Genomic DNA, 14,251 nt, shown 5'->3' on the forward strand with positions numbered 1-14,251 from the left:
CAGCATAGTAATCTCTCTATACCCAATGGATGTCGATACAGCAGAGTGATCTCTCTATACCCAATGGATGTCGATACAGCAGAGTAATCTCTCTATACCCAATGGATGTCGATACAGCAGAGTAATCTCTCTATACCCAATGGATGTCGATACAGCAGAGTGATCTCTCTACACCCAATGGATGTCGATACAGCAGATTGATCTCTCTATACCCAATGGATGTCGATACAGCAGAGTAATCTCTCTATACCCAATGGATGTCGATACGGCAGAGTGATCTCTCTATACCCAATGGATGTCGATACAGCAGAGTAATCTCTCTATACCCATTGGATGTCGATACAGCAGAGTGATCTCTCTATACCCAATGGATGTCGATACAGCAGAGTAATCTCTCTATACCCAATAGATGTCGATACAGCAGAGTGATCTCTCTATACCCAATGGATGTCGATACAGCAGAGTAATCTCTCTATACCCAATAGATGTCGATACAGCAGATTGATCTCTCTATACCCAATGGATGTCGATACAGCAGAGTAATCTCTCTATACCCATGGACGTACATACAGCAGAGTAATCTCTCTACACCCAATGGATGTCGATACAGGAGAGTGATCTCTCTATACCCAATGGATGTCGATACAGCAGAGTGATCTCTATATACCCAATGGATGTAGATACAGCAGAGTGATCTCTCTATACCCAATGGATGTCGATACAGCAGAGTGATCTCTCTATACCCAATGGATTTCTTTACAGCAGAGTAAACTCTCTATACCCAATGGATGTCGATACAGGAGAGTGATCTCTCTATACCCAATGGATGTCGATACAGCAGAGTGATCTCTCTATACCCAATGGATGTCGATACAGCAGAGTAATCTCTCTATACCCAATGGATGTCGATACAGCAGAGTGATCTCTCTATACCCAATGGATGACGATACAGCAGAGTGATCTCTCTATACCCAATTGATGACGATACCGCAGAGTGATCTCTCTATACCCAATGGATGTCGATACAGCTGAGTGATCTCTCTATACCCAATGGATGTCGATACAGCAGAGTGATCTCTCTATACCCAATGGATGTCGATACAGCAGAGTGATCTCTCTATACCCAATGGATGTCGATACAGCAGAGTAATCTCTCTATACCCAATGGATGTCGATACAGCAGAGTAATCTCTCTATACCCAATGGATGACGATACAGCAGAGTGATTTCTCTATACCCAATGGATGTCGATACAGCAGAGTAATCTCTCTATACCCAATGGATGTCGATACAGCAGAGTGATCTCTCTATACCCAATGGATGACGATACAACAGAGTAATCTCTCTATACCCAATGGATGACGATACAGCAGAGTGATCTCTCTATACCCAATGGATGTCGATACAGCAGAGTAATCTCTCTATACCCAATGGATGTCGATACAGCAGAGTGATATCTCTATACCCAATGGATGACGATACAGCAGAGTAATCTCTCTATACCCAATGGATGTCGATACAGCAGAGTGATCTCTCTATACCCAATGGATGTCGATACAGCAGAGTAATCTCTCTATACCCAATGGATGTCGATACAGCAGAGTGATCTCTCTATATCCAATGGATGTCGATACAGCAGAGTAATCTCTCTATACCCAATGGATGTCGATACAGCAGAGTGATCTCTCTATACCCAATGGATGTCGATACAGCAGAGTAATCTCTCTATACCCAATGGATGTCGATACAGCAGAGTGATCTCTCTATACCCAATCGATGTCGATACAGCAGAGTAATCTCTCTATACCCAATGGATGTCGATACAGCAGAGTGATCTCTCTATACCCAATGGATGTCGATACAGCAGAGTAATCTCTCAATACCCACTGGATGTCGATACAGCAGAGTGATCTCTCTATACCCAATGGATGTCGATACATCAGAGTGATCTCTCTATACCCAATGGACGTACATACAGCAGAGTGATCTCTCTATACCCAATGGAGGTCGATACAGCAGAGTAATCTCTCTATACCCATGGACGTACATACAGCAGAATAATCTCTCTATACCCAATGGATGTCGATACAGCAGAGTGATCTCTCTATACACAATGGATGTCGATACAGCAGAGTAATCTCTCTATACCCATGGACGTACATACAGCAGAGTGATCACTCTATACCCAATGGATGTCGATACAGCAGAGTGATCTCTCTATACCCAATGGATGTCTTTACAGCAGAGTAAACTCTCTATACCCAATGGATGTCGATACAGCAGAGTGATCTCTCTATACCCAATGGATGTCGATACAGCAGAGTAATCTCTCTATACCCAATGGATGTCGATACAGCAGAGTGATCTCTCTATACCCAATGGATGACGATACAGCAGGGTAATTTCTCTATACCCAATGGATGTCGATACAGCAGAATAATCTCTCTATACCCAATGGATGTCGATACAGCAGAGTAATCTCTCTATACCCAATGGATGTCGATACAGCAGAGTGATCTCTCTATACCCAATAGATGTCGATACAGCAGAGTAATCTCTCTATACCCAATGGAAGTCGATACAGCAGAGTAATCTCTCTATACACAATGGATGTCGATACAGCAGAGTGATCTCTCTATACCCAATGGATGTCGATACAGCAGAGTGATCTCTCTATACCCAATGGATGACGATACAGCAGAGTAATCTCTCTATACCCAATGGATGTCGATACAGCAGAGTGATCTCTCTATACACAATGGATGTCGATACAGCAGAGTGATCTCTCTATACCCAATGGATGTCGATACAGCAGAGTGATCTCTCTATACCCAATGGATGTCGATACAGCAGAGTGATCTCTCTATACCCAATGGATGTCGATACAGCAGAGTAATCTCTCTATACCCAATGGATGTCGATACAGCAGAGTGATCTCTCTATAGCCAATGCATGTCGATACAGCAGAGTGATCTCTCTATACCCAATAGATGACGATACAGCAGAGTAATCAATCTATACCCAATGGATGTCGATACAGCAGAGTGATCTCTCTATACCCAATGGATGTCGATACAGCAGAGTAATCCCTCTATACCCAATGGATGTCGATACAGCAGAGTGATCTCTCCATACCCAATGGATGACGATACACAGAGTAATCTCTCTATACCCAATGGATGACGATGCAGCAGAGTGATCTCTCTATACCCAATGGATGTCGATACAACAGAGTAATCTCTCTATACCCAATGGATGTCGATACAGCAGAGTGATCTCTCTATACCCAATGGATGTCGATACAGCAGAGTGATCTCTCTATACCCAATGGATGACGATACAGCAGATTAATCTCTCTATACCCAATGGATGTCGATACAGCAGAGTGATCTCTCTATACCCAATGGATGTCGATACAGCAGAGTAATCTCTCTATACCCAATGGATGTCGATACAGCAGAGTGATCTCTTTATACCCAATGGACATCGATACAGCAGAGTAATCTCTCTATACCCAATGGATGTCGATACAGCAGAGTGATCTCTCTATACCCAATGGATGTCGATACAGCAGAGTGATCTCTCTATACCCAATGGATGTCGATACAGCAGGGTGATCTCTCTATACCCAATGGACGTACATACAGCAGAGTGATCACTCTATACCCAATGGATGTCGATACAGCAGAGTAATCTCTCTATACCCAATGGATGTCGATACAGCAGAGTGATCTCTCTTTACCCAATGGATGTCGATACAGCAGAGTAATCTCTCTATACCCAATGGATGTCGATACAGCAGAGTAATCTCTCTATACCCAATGGATGTCGATACAGCAGAGTGATCTCGCTACACCCAATGGATGTTGATACAGCAGATTGATCTCTCTATACCCAATGGATGTCGATACAGCAGAGTAATCTCTCTATACCCAATGGATGTCGATACGGCAGAGTGATCTCTCTATACCCAATGGATGTCGATACAGCAGAGTAATCTCTCTATACCCAATGGATGTCGATACAGCAGAGTGATCTCTCTATACCCAATGGATGTCGATACAGCAGAGTAATCTCTCTATACCCAATAGATGTCGATACAGCAGAGTGATCTCTCTATACCCAATGGATGTCGATACAGCAGAGTAATCTCTCTATACCCAATAGATGTCGATACAGCAGATTGATCTCTCTATACCCAATGGATGTCGATACAGCAGAGTAATCTCTCTATACCCATGGACGTACATACAGCAGAGTAATCTCTCTATACCCAATGGATGTCGATACAGGAGAGTGATCTCTCTATACCCAATGGATGTCGATACAGCAGAGTGATCTCTCTATACCCAATGGATGTAGATACAGCAGAGTGATCTCTCTATACCCAATGGATGTCGATACAGCAGAGTGATCTCTCTATACCCAATGGATGCCTTTACAGCAGAGTAAACTCTCTATACCCAATGGATGTCGATAGAGCAGAGTGATCTCTCTATACCCAATGGATGTCGATACAGCAGAGTAATCTCTCTATACCCAATGGATGTCGATACAGCAGAGTGATCTCTCTATACCCAATGGATGACGATACAGCAGAGTAATCTCTCTATACCCAATGGATGTCGATACAGCAGAGTAATCTCTCTATACCCAATGGATGTCGATACAGCAGAGTGATCTCTCTATACCCAACAGATGTCGATACAGCAGAGTAATCTCTCTATAACCAATGGATGTCGATACAGCAGAGTAATCTCTCTATACCCAATGGATGTCGATACAGCAGAGTGATCTCTCTATACCCAATGGATGTCGATACAGCAGAGTGATCTCTCTATACCCAATGGATGACGATACAGCAGAGTAAGCTCTCTATACCCAATGGATGTCGATACAGCAGAGTGATCCCTCTATACACAATGGATGTCGATACAGCAGAGTGATCTCTCTGTACCCAATGGATGTCGATACAGCAGAGTGATCTCTCTATACGCAATGGATGTCGATACAGCAGAGTGATCTCTCTATACCCAATGCATGTCGATACAGCAGAGTAATCTCTCTATACCCAATGGATGTCGATACAGCAGAGTGATCTCTCTATACCCAATGGATGTCGATACAGCAGAGTGATCTCTTTATACCCAATGGATGACGATACAGCAGAGTAATCTCTCTATACCCAATGGATGTCGATACAGCAGAGTGATCTCTCTATACCCAATGGATGTTGATACAGCAGAGTAATCTCTATATACCCAATGGATGTCGATACAGCAGAGTGATCTCTCTATACCCAATGGATGACGATACAGCAGAGTTATCTCTCTATACCCAATGGATGACGATACATCAGAGTGATCTCTCTATACCCAATGGATGTCGATACAGCAGAGTAATCTCTCTATACCCAATGGATGTCGATACAGCAGAGTGATCTCTCTATACCCAATGGATGTCGATACAGCAGAGTGATCTCTCTATACCCAATGGATGTCGATACAGCATAGTAATCTCTCTATACCCAATGGATGTCGATACAGCAGAGTGATCTCTCTATACCCAATGGATGTCGATACAGCAGAGTAATCTCTCTATACCCAATGGATGTCGATACAGAAGAGTGATCTCTCTATATCCAATGGATGTCGATACAGCAGAGTAATCTCTCTATACCCAATAGATGTCGATACAGCAGAGTGATCTCTCTATACCCAATGGATGTCGATACAGCAGAGTAATCTCTCTATACCCAATAGATGTCGATACAGCAGATTGATCTCTCTATACCCAATGGATGTCGATACAGCAGAGTAATCTCTCTATACCCATGGACGTACATACAGCAGAGTAATCTCTCTACACCCAATGGATGTCGATACAGGAGAGTGATCTCTCTATACCCAATGGATGTCGATACAGCAGAGTGATCTCTCTATACCCAATGGATGTAGATACAGCAGAGTGATCTCTCTATACCCAATGGATGTCGATACAGCAGAGTGATCTCTCTATACCCAATGGATGTCTTTACAGCAGAGTAAACTCTCTATACCCAATGGATGTCGATACATCAGAGTGATCTCTCTATACCCAATGGACGTACATACAGCAGAGTGATCTCTCTATACCCAATGGAGGTCGATACAGCAGAGTAATCTCTCTATACCCATGGACGTACATACAGCAGAATAATCTCTCTATACCCAATGGATGTCGATACAGCAGAGTGATCTCTCTATACACAATGGATGTCGATACAGCAGAGTAATCTCTCTATACCCATGGACGTACATACAGCAGAGTGATCACTCTATACCCAATGGATGTCGATACAGCAGAGTGATCTCTCTATACCCAATGGATGTCTTTACAGCAGAGTAAACTCTCTATACCCAATGGATGTCGATACAGCAGAGTGATCTCTCTATACCCAATGGATGTCGATACAGCAGAGTAATCTCTCTATACCCAATGGATGTCGATACAGCAGAGTGATCTCTCTATACCCAATGGATGACGATACAGCAGGGTAATTTCTCTATACCCAATGGATGTCGATACAGCAGAATAATCTCTCTATACCCAATGGATGTCGATACAGCAGAGTAATCTCTCTATACCCAATGGATGTCGATACAGCAGAGTGATCTCTCTATACCCAATAGATGTCGATACAGCAGAGTAATCTCTCTATACCCAATGGAAGTCGATACAGCAGAGTAATCTCTCTATACACAATGGATGTCGATACAGCAGAGTGATCTCTCTATACCCAATGGATGTCGATACAGCAGAGTGATCTCTCTATACCCAATGGATGACGATACAGCAGAGTAATCTCTCTATACCCAATGGATGTCGATACAGCAGAGTGATCTCTCTATACACAATGGATGTCGATACAGCAGAGTGATCTCTCTATACCCAATGGATGTCGATACAGCAGAGTGATCTCTCTATACCCAATGGATGTCGATACAGCAGAGTGATCTCTCTATACCCAATGGATGTCGATACAGCAGAGTAATCTCTCTATACCCAATGGATGTCGATACAGCAGAGTGATCTCTCTATAGCCAATGCATGTCGATACAGCAGAGTGATCTCTCTATACCCAATAGATGACGATACAGCAGAGTAATCAATCTATACCCAATGGATGTCGATACAGCAGAGTGATCTCTCTATACCCAATGGATGTCGATACAGCAGAGTAATCCCTCTATACCCAATGGATGTCGATACAGCAGAGTGATCTCTCCATACCCAATGGATGACGATACACAGAGTAATCTCTCTATACCCAATGGATGACGATGCAGCAGAGTGATCTCTCTATACCCAATGGATGTCGATACAACAGAGTAATCTCTCTATACCCAATGGATGTCGATACAGCAGAGTGATCTCTCTATACCCAATGGATGTCGATACAGCAGAGTGATCTCTCTATACCCAATGGATGACGATACAGCAGATTAATCTCTCTATACCCAATGGATGTCGATACAGCAGAGTGATCTCTCTATACCCAATGGATGTCGATACAGCAGAGTAATCTCTCTATACCCAATGGATGTCGATACAGCAGAGTGATCTCTTTATACCCAATGGACATCGATACAGCAGAGTAATCTCTCTATACCCAATGGATGTCGATACAGCAGAGTGATCTCTCTATACCCAATGGATGTCGATACAGCAGAGTGATCTCTCTATACCCAATGGATGTCGATACAGCAGGGTGATCTCTCTATACCCAATGGACGTACATACAGCAGAGTGATCACTCTATACCCAATGGATGTCGATACAGCAGAGTAATCTCTCTATACCCAATGGATGTCGATACAGCAGAGTGATCTCTCTTTACCCAATGGATGTCGATACAGCAGAGTAATCTCTCTATACCCAATGGATGTCGATACAGCAGAGTAATCTCTCTATACCCAATGGATGTCGATACAGCAGAGTGATCTCGCTACACCCAATGGATGTTGATACAGCAGATTGATCTCTCTATACCCAATGGATGTCGATACAGCAGAGTAATCTCTCTATACCCAATGGATGTCGATACGGCAGAGTGATCTCTCTATACCCAATGGATGTCGATACAGCAGAGTAATCTCTCTATACCCAATGGATGTCGATACAGCAGAGTGATCTCTCTATACCCAATGGATGTCGATACAGCAGAGTAATCTCTCTATACCCAATAGATGTCGATACAGCAGAGTGATCTCTCTATACCCAATGGATGTCGATACAGCAGAGTAATCTCTCTATACCCAATAGATGTCGATACAGCAGATTGATCTCTCTATACCCAATGGATGTCGATACAGCAGAGTAATCTCTCTATACCCATGGACGTACATACAGCAGAGTAATCTCTCTATACCCAATGGATGTCGATACAGGAGAGTGATCTCTCTATACCCAATGGATGTCGATACAGCAGAGTGATCTCTCTATACCCAATGGATGTAGATACAGCAGAGTGATCTCTCTATACCCAATGGATGTCGATACAGCAGAGTGATCTCTCTATACCCAATGGATGCCTTTACAGCAGAGTAAACTCTCTATACCCAATGGATGTCGATAGAGCAGAGTGATCTCTCTATACCCAATGGATGTCGATACAGCAGAGTAATCTCTCTATACCCAATGGATGTCGATACAGCAGAGTGATCTCTCTATACCCAATGGATGACGATACAGCAGAGTAATCTCTCTATACCCAATGGATGTCGATACAGCAGAGTAATCTCTCTATACCCAATGGATGTCGATACAGCAGAGTGATCTCTCTATACCCAACAGATGTCGATACAGCAGAGTAATCTCTCTATAACCAATGGATGTCGATACAGCAGAGTAATCTCTCTATACCCAATGGATGTCGATACAGCAGAGTGATCTCTCTATACCCAATGGATGTCGATACAGCAGAGTGATCTCTCTATACCCAATGGATGACGATACAGCAGAGTAAGCTCTCTATACCCAATGGATGTCGATACAGCAGAGTGATCCCTCTATACACAATGGATGTCGATACAGCAGAGTGATCTCTCTGTACCCAATGGATGTCGATACAGCAGAGTGATCTCTCTATACGCAATGGATGTCGATACAGCAGAGTGATCTCTCTATACCCAATGCATGTCGATACAGCAGAGTAATCTCTCTATACCCAATGGATGTCGATACAGCAGAGTGATCTCTCTATACCCAATGGATGTCGATACAGCAGAGTGATCTCTTTATACCCAATGGATGACGATACAGCAGAGTAATCTCTCTATACCCAATGGATGTCGATACAGCAGAGTGATCTCTCTATACCCAATGGATGTTGATACAGCAGAGTAATCTCTATATACCCAATGGATGTCGATACAGCAGAGTGATCTCTCTATACCCAATGGATGACGATACAGCAGAGTTATCTCTCTATACCCAATGGATGACGATACATCAGAGTGATCTCTCTATACCCAATGGATGTCGATACAGCAGAGTAATCTCTCTATACCCAATGGATGTCGATACAGCAGAGTGATCTCTCTATACCCAATGGATGTCGATACAGCAGAGTGATCTCTCTATACCCAATGGATGTCGATACAGCATAGTAATCTCTCTATACCCAATGGATGTCGATACAGCAGAGTGATCTCTCTATACCCAATGGATGTCGATACAGCAGAGTAATCTCTCTATACCCAATGGATGTCGATACAGAAGAGTGATCTCTCTATATCCAATGGATGTCGATACAGCAGAGTAATCTCTCTATACCCAATAGATGTCGATACAGCAGAGTGATCTCTCTATACCCAATGGATGTCGATACAGCAGAGTAATCTCTCTATACCCAATAGATGTCGATACAGCAGATTGATCTCTCTATACCCAATGGATGTCGATACAGCAGAGTAATCTCTCTATACCCATGGACGTACATACAGCAGAGTAATCTCTCTACACCCAATGGATGTCGATACAGGAGAGTGATCTCTCTATACCCAATGGATGTCGATACAGCAGAGTGATCTCTCTATACCCAATGGATGTAGATACAGCAGAGTGATCTCTCTATACCCAATGGATGTCGATACAGCAGAGTGATCTCTCTATACCCAATGGATGTCTTTACAGCAGAGTAAACTCTCTATACCCAATGGATGTCGATACAGCAGAGTGATCTCTCTATACCCAATGGATGTCGATACAGCAGAGTAATCTCTCTATACCCAATGGATGTCGATACAGCAGAGTGATCTCTCTATACCCAATGGATGTCTTTACAGAAGAGTAAACTCTGTCCTCCTCAGCGACAAGATCTCCATCCTCAACCGATGGTCAGAACACTTCCAATCTCTTTTCAGTACCAACCGCTCAGTCCAAGATTCCGCCCTGCTCCAGCTCCCTCAACAGCCCCTAAGGCTAGAGCTGGATGAGGTTCCCACCCTGGATGAGACATATAAGGCAATCGAACAACTGAAAAGTGGCAAAGCAGCAGGTATGGATGGAATCCCCCCAGAAGTCTGGAAGGCTGGCGGCAAAACTCTGCATTCCAAACTGCATGAGTTTTTCAAGCTTTGTTGGGACCAAGGTAAACTGCCTCAGGATCTTCGTGATGCCACCATCATCACCCTGTACAAAAACAAAGGCGAGAAATCAGACTGCTCAAACTACAGGGGAATCACATTGCTCTCCATTGCAGGCAAAATTTTCGCTAGGATTCTACTAAATAGAATAATACCTAGTGTCGCTGAGAATATTCTCCCAGAATCACAGTGCGGCTTTCGCGCAAACAGAGGAACCACTGACATGGTCTTTGCCCTCAGACAGCTCCAAGAAAAGTGCAGAGAACAAAACAAAGGACTCTACATCACCTTTGTTGACCTCACCAAAGCCTTCGACACCGTGAGCAGGAAAGGGCTTTGGCAAATACTAGAGCGCATCGGATGTCCCCCAAAGTTCCTCAACATGATTATCCAACTGCACGAAAACCAACAAGGTCGGGTCAGATACAGCAATGAGCTCTCTGAACCCTTCTCCATTAACAATGGCGTGAAGCAAGGCTGTGTTCTCGCACCAACCCTCTTTTCAATCTTCTTCAGCATGATGCTGAACCAAGCCATGAAAGACCCCAACAATGAAGACGCTGTTTACATCCGGTACCGCACGGATGGCAGTCTCTTCAATCTGAGGCGCCTGCAAGCTCACACCAAGACACAAGAGAAACTTGTCCGTGAACTACTCTTTGCAGATGATGCCGCTTTAGTTGCCCATTCAGAGCCAGCTCTTCAGCGCTTGACGTCGTGCTTTGCGGAAACTGCCAAAATGTTTGGCCTGGAAGTCAGCCTGAAGAAAACTGAGGTCCTCCATCAGCCAGCTCCCCACCATGACTACCAGCCCCCCCACATCTCCATCGGGCACACAAAACTCAAAACGGTCAACCAGTTTACCTATCTCGGCTGCACCATTTCATCAGATGCAAGGATCGACAATGAGATAGACAACAGACTCGCCAAGGCAAATAACGCCTTTGGAAGACTACACAAAAGAGTCTGGAAAAACAACCAACTGAAAAACCTCACAAAGATAAGCGTATACAGAGCCGTTGTCATACCCACACTCCTGTTCGGCTCCGAATCATGGGTCCTCTACCGGCACCACCTACGGCTCCTAGAACGCTTCCACCAGCGTTGTCTCCGCTCCATCCTCAACATCCATTGGAGCGCTCACACCCCTAACGTCGAGGTACTCGAGATGGCAGAGGTCGACAGCATCGAGTCCACGCTGCTGAAGATCCAGCTGCGCTGGATGGGTCACGTCTCCAGAATGGAGGACCATCGCCTTCCCAAGATCGTATTATATGGCGAGCTCTCCACTGGCAACCGTGACAGAGGTGCACCAAAGAAAAGGTACAAGGACTGCCTAAAGAAATCTCTTGGTGCCTGCCACATTGACCACCGCCAGTGGGCTGATAACGCCTCAAACCGTGCATCTTGGCGCCTCACAGTTTGGTGGGCAGCAGCCTCCTTTGAAGAAGACCGCAGAGCCCACCTCACTGACAAAAGGCAAAGGAGGAAAAACCCAACACCCAACCCCAACCAACCAATTTTCCCTTGCAACCGCTGCAATCGTGTCTGCCTGTCCCGCATCGGACTGGTCAGCCACAAACGAGCCTGCAGCTGACGTGGACTTTTTACCCCCTCCATAAATCTTCGTCCGCGAAGCCAAGCCAAAGAAACTCTCTATACCCAATGGATGTCGATACAGCAGAGTGATCTCTCTATACCCAATGGATGTCGATACAGCAGAGTAATCTCTCTATACCCAATGGATGTCGATACAGCAGAGTGATCTCTCTATACTCAATGGATGACGATACAGCAGAGTAATCTCTCTATACCCAATGGATGTCGATACAGCAGAATAATCTCTCTATACCCAATGGATGTCGATACAGCAGAGTAATCTCTCTATACCCAATGGATGTCGATACAGCAGAGTGATCTCTCTATACCCAATAGATGTCGATACAGCAGAGTAATCTCTCTATACCCAATGGATGTCGATACAGCAGAGTAATCTCTCTATACCCAATGGATGTCGATACAGCAGAGTCATCTCTCTATACCCAGTGGATGTCGATACAGCAGAGTGATCTCTCTATACCCAATGGATGACGATACAGCAGAGTAATCTCTCTATACACAATGGATGTCGATACAGCAGAGTGATCTCTCTATACACAATGGATGTCGATACAGCAGAGTGATCTCTCTATACCCAATGGATGTCGATACAGCAGAGTGATCTCTCTATACCCAATGGATGTCGATACAGCAGAGTGATCTCTCTATACCCAATGGATGTCGATACAGCAGAGTAATCTCTCTATACCCAATGGATGTCGATACAGCAGAGTGATCTCTCTATAGCCAATGCATGTCGATACAGCAGAGTGATCTCTCTTTTCCCAATGGATGACGATACAGCAGAGTAATCAATCTATACCCAATGGATGTCGATACAGCAGAGTGATCTCTCTATACCCAATGGATGTCGATACAGCAGAGTAATCTCTCTATACCCAATGGATGTCGATACAGCAGAGTGATCTCTCCATACCCAATGGATGACGAAACACAGAGTAATCTCTCTATACCCAATGGATGACGATACAGCAGAGTGATCTCTCTATACCCAATGGATGTCAATACAACAGAGTAATCTCTCTATACCCAATGGATGTCGATACAGCAGAGTGATCTCTCTATACCCAATGGATGTCGATACAGCAGAGTGATCTCTCTATACCCAATGGATGACGATACAGCAGAGTAATCTCTCTATACCCAATGGATGTCGATACAGCAGAGTGATCTCTCTATACCCAATGGATGTCGATACAGCAGAGTAATCTCTCTATACCCAATGGATGTCGATACAGCAGAGTGATCTCTTTATACCCAATGGATGTCGATACAGCAGAGTAATCTCTCTATACCCAATGGATGTCGATACAGCAGAGTGATCTCTCTATACCCAATGGATGTCGATACAGCAGAGTGATCTCTCTATACCCAATGGATGTCGATACAGCAGGGTGATCTCTCTATACCCAATGGACGTACATACAGCAGAGTGATCACTCTATACCCAATGGATGTCGATACAGCATAGTAATCTCTCTATACCCAATGGATGTCGATACAGCAGAGTGATCTCTCTATACCCAATGGATGTCGATACAGCAGAGTAATCTCTCTATACCCAATGGATGTCGATACAGCAGAGTAATCTCTCTATACCCAATGGATGTCGATACAGCAGAGTGATCTCTCTACACCCAATGGATGTCGATACAGCAGATTGATCTCTCTATACCCAATGGATGTCGATACAGCAGAGTAATCTCTCTATACCCAATGGATGTCGATACGGCAGAGTGATCTCTCTATACCCAATGGATGTCGATACAGCAGAGTAATCTCTCTATACCCAATGGATGTCGATACAGCAGAGTGATCTCTCTATACCCAATGGATGTCGATACAGCAGAGTAATCTCTCTATTCCCAATAGATGTCGATATAGCAGAGTGATCTCTCTATACCCAATGGATGTCGATACAGCAGAGTAATCTCTCTATACCCAATAGATGTCGATACAGCAGATTGATCTCTCTATACCCAATGGATGTCGATACAGCAGAG

This window comes from Narcine bancroftii, chromosome 3 (assembly GCF_036971445.1).
Source record: "Narcine bancroftii isolate sNarBan1 chromosome 3, sNarBan1.hap1, whole genome shotgun sequence".
NCBI lineage: Eukaryota > Metazoa > Chordata > Chondrichthyes > Torpediniformes > Narcinidae > Narcine > Narcine bancroftii.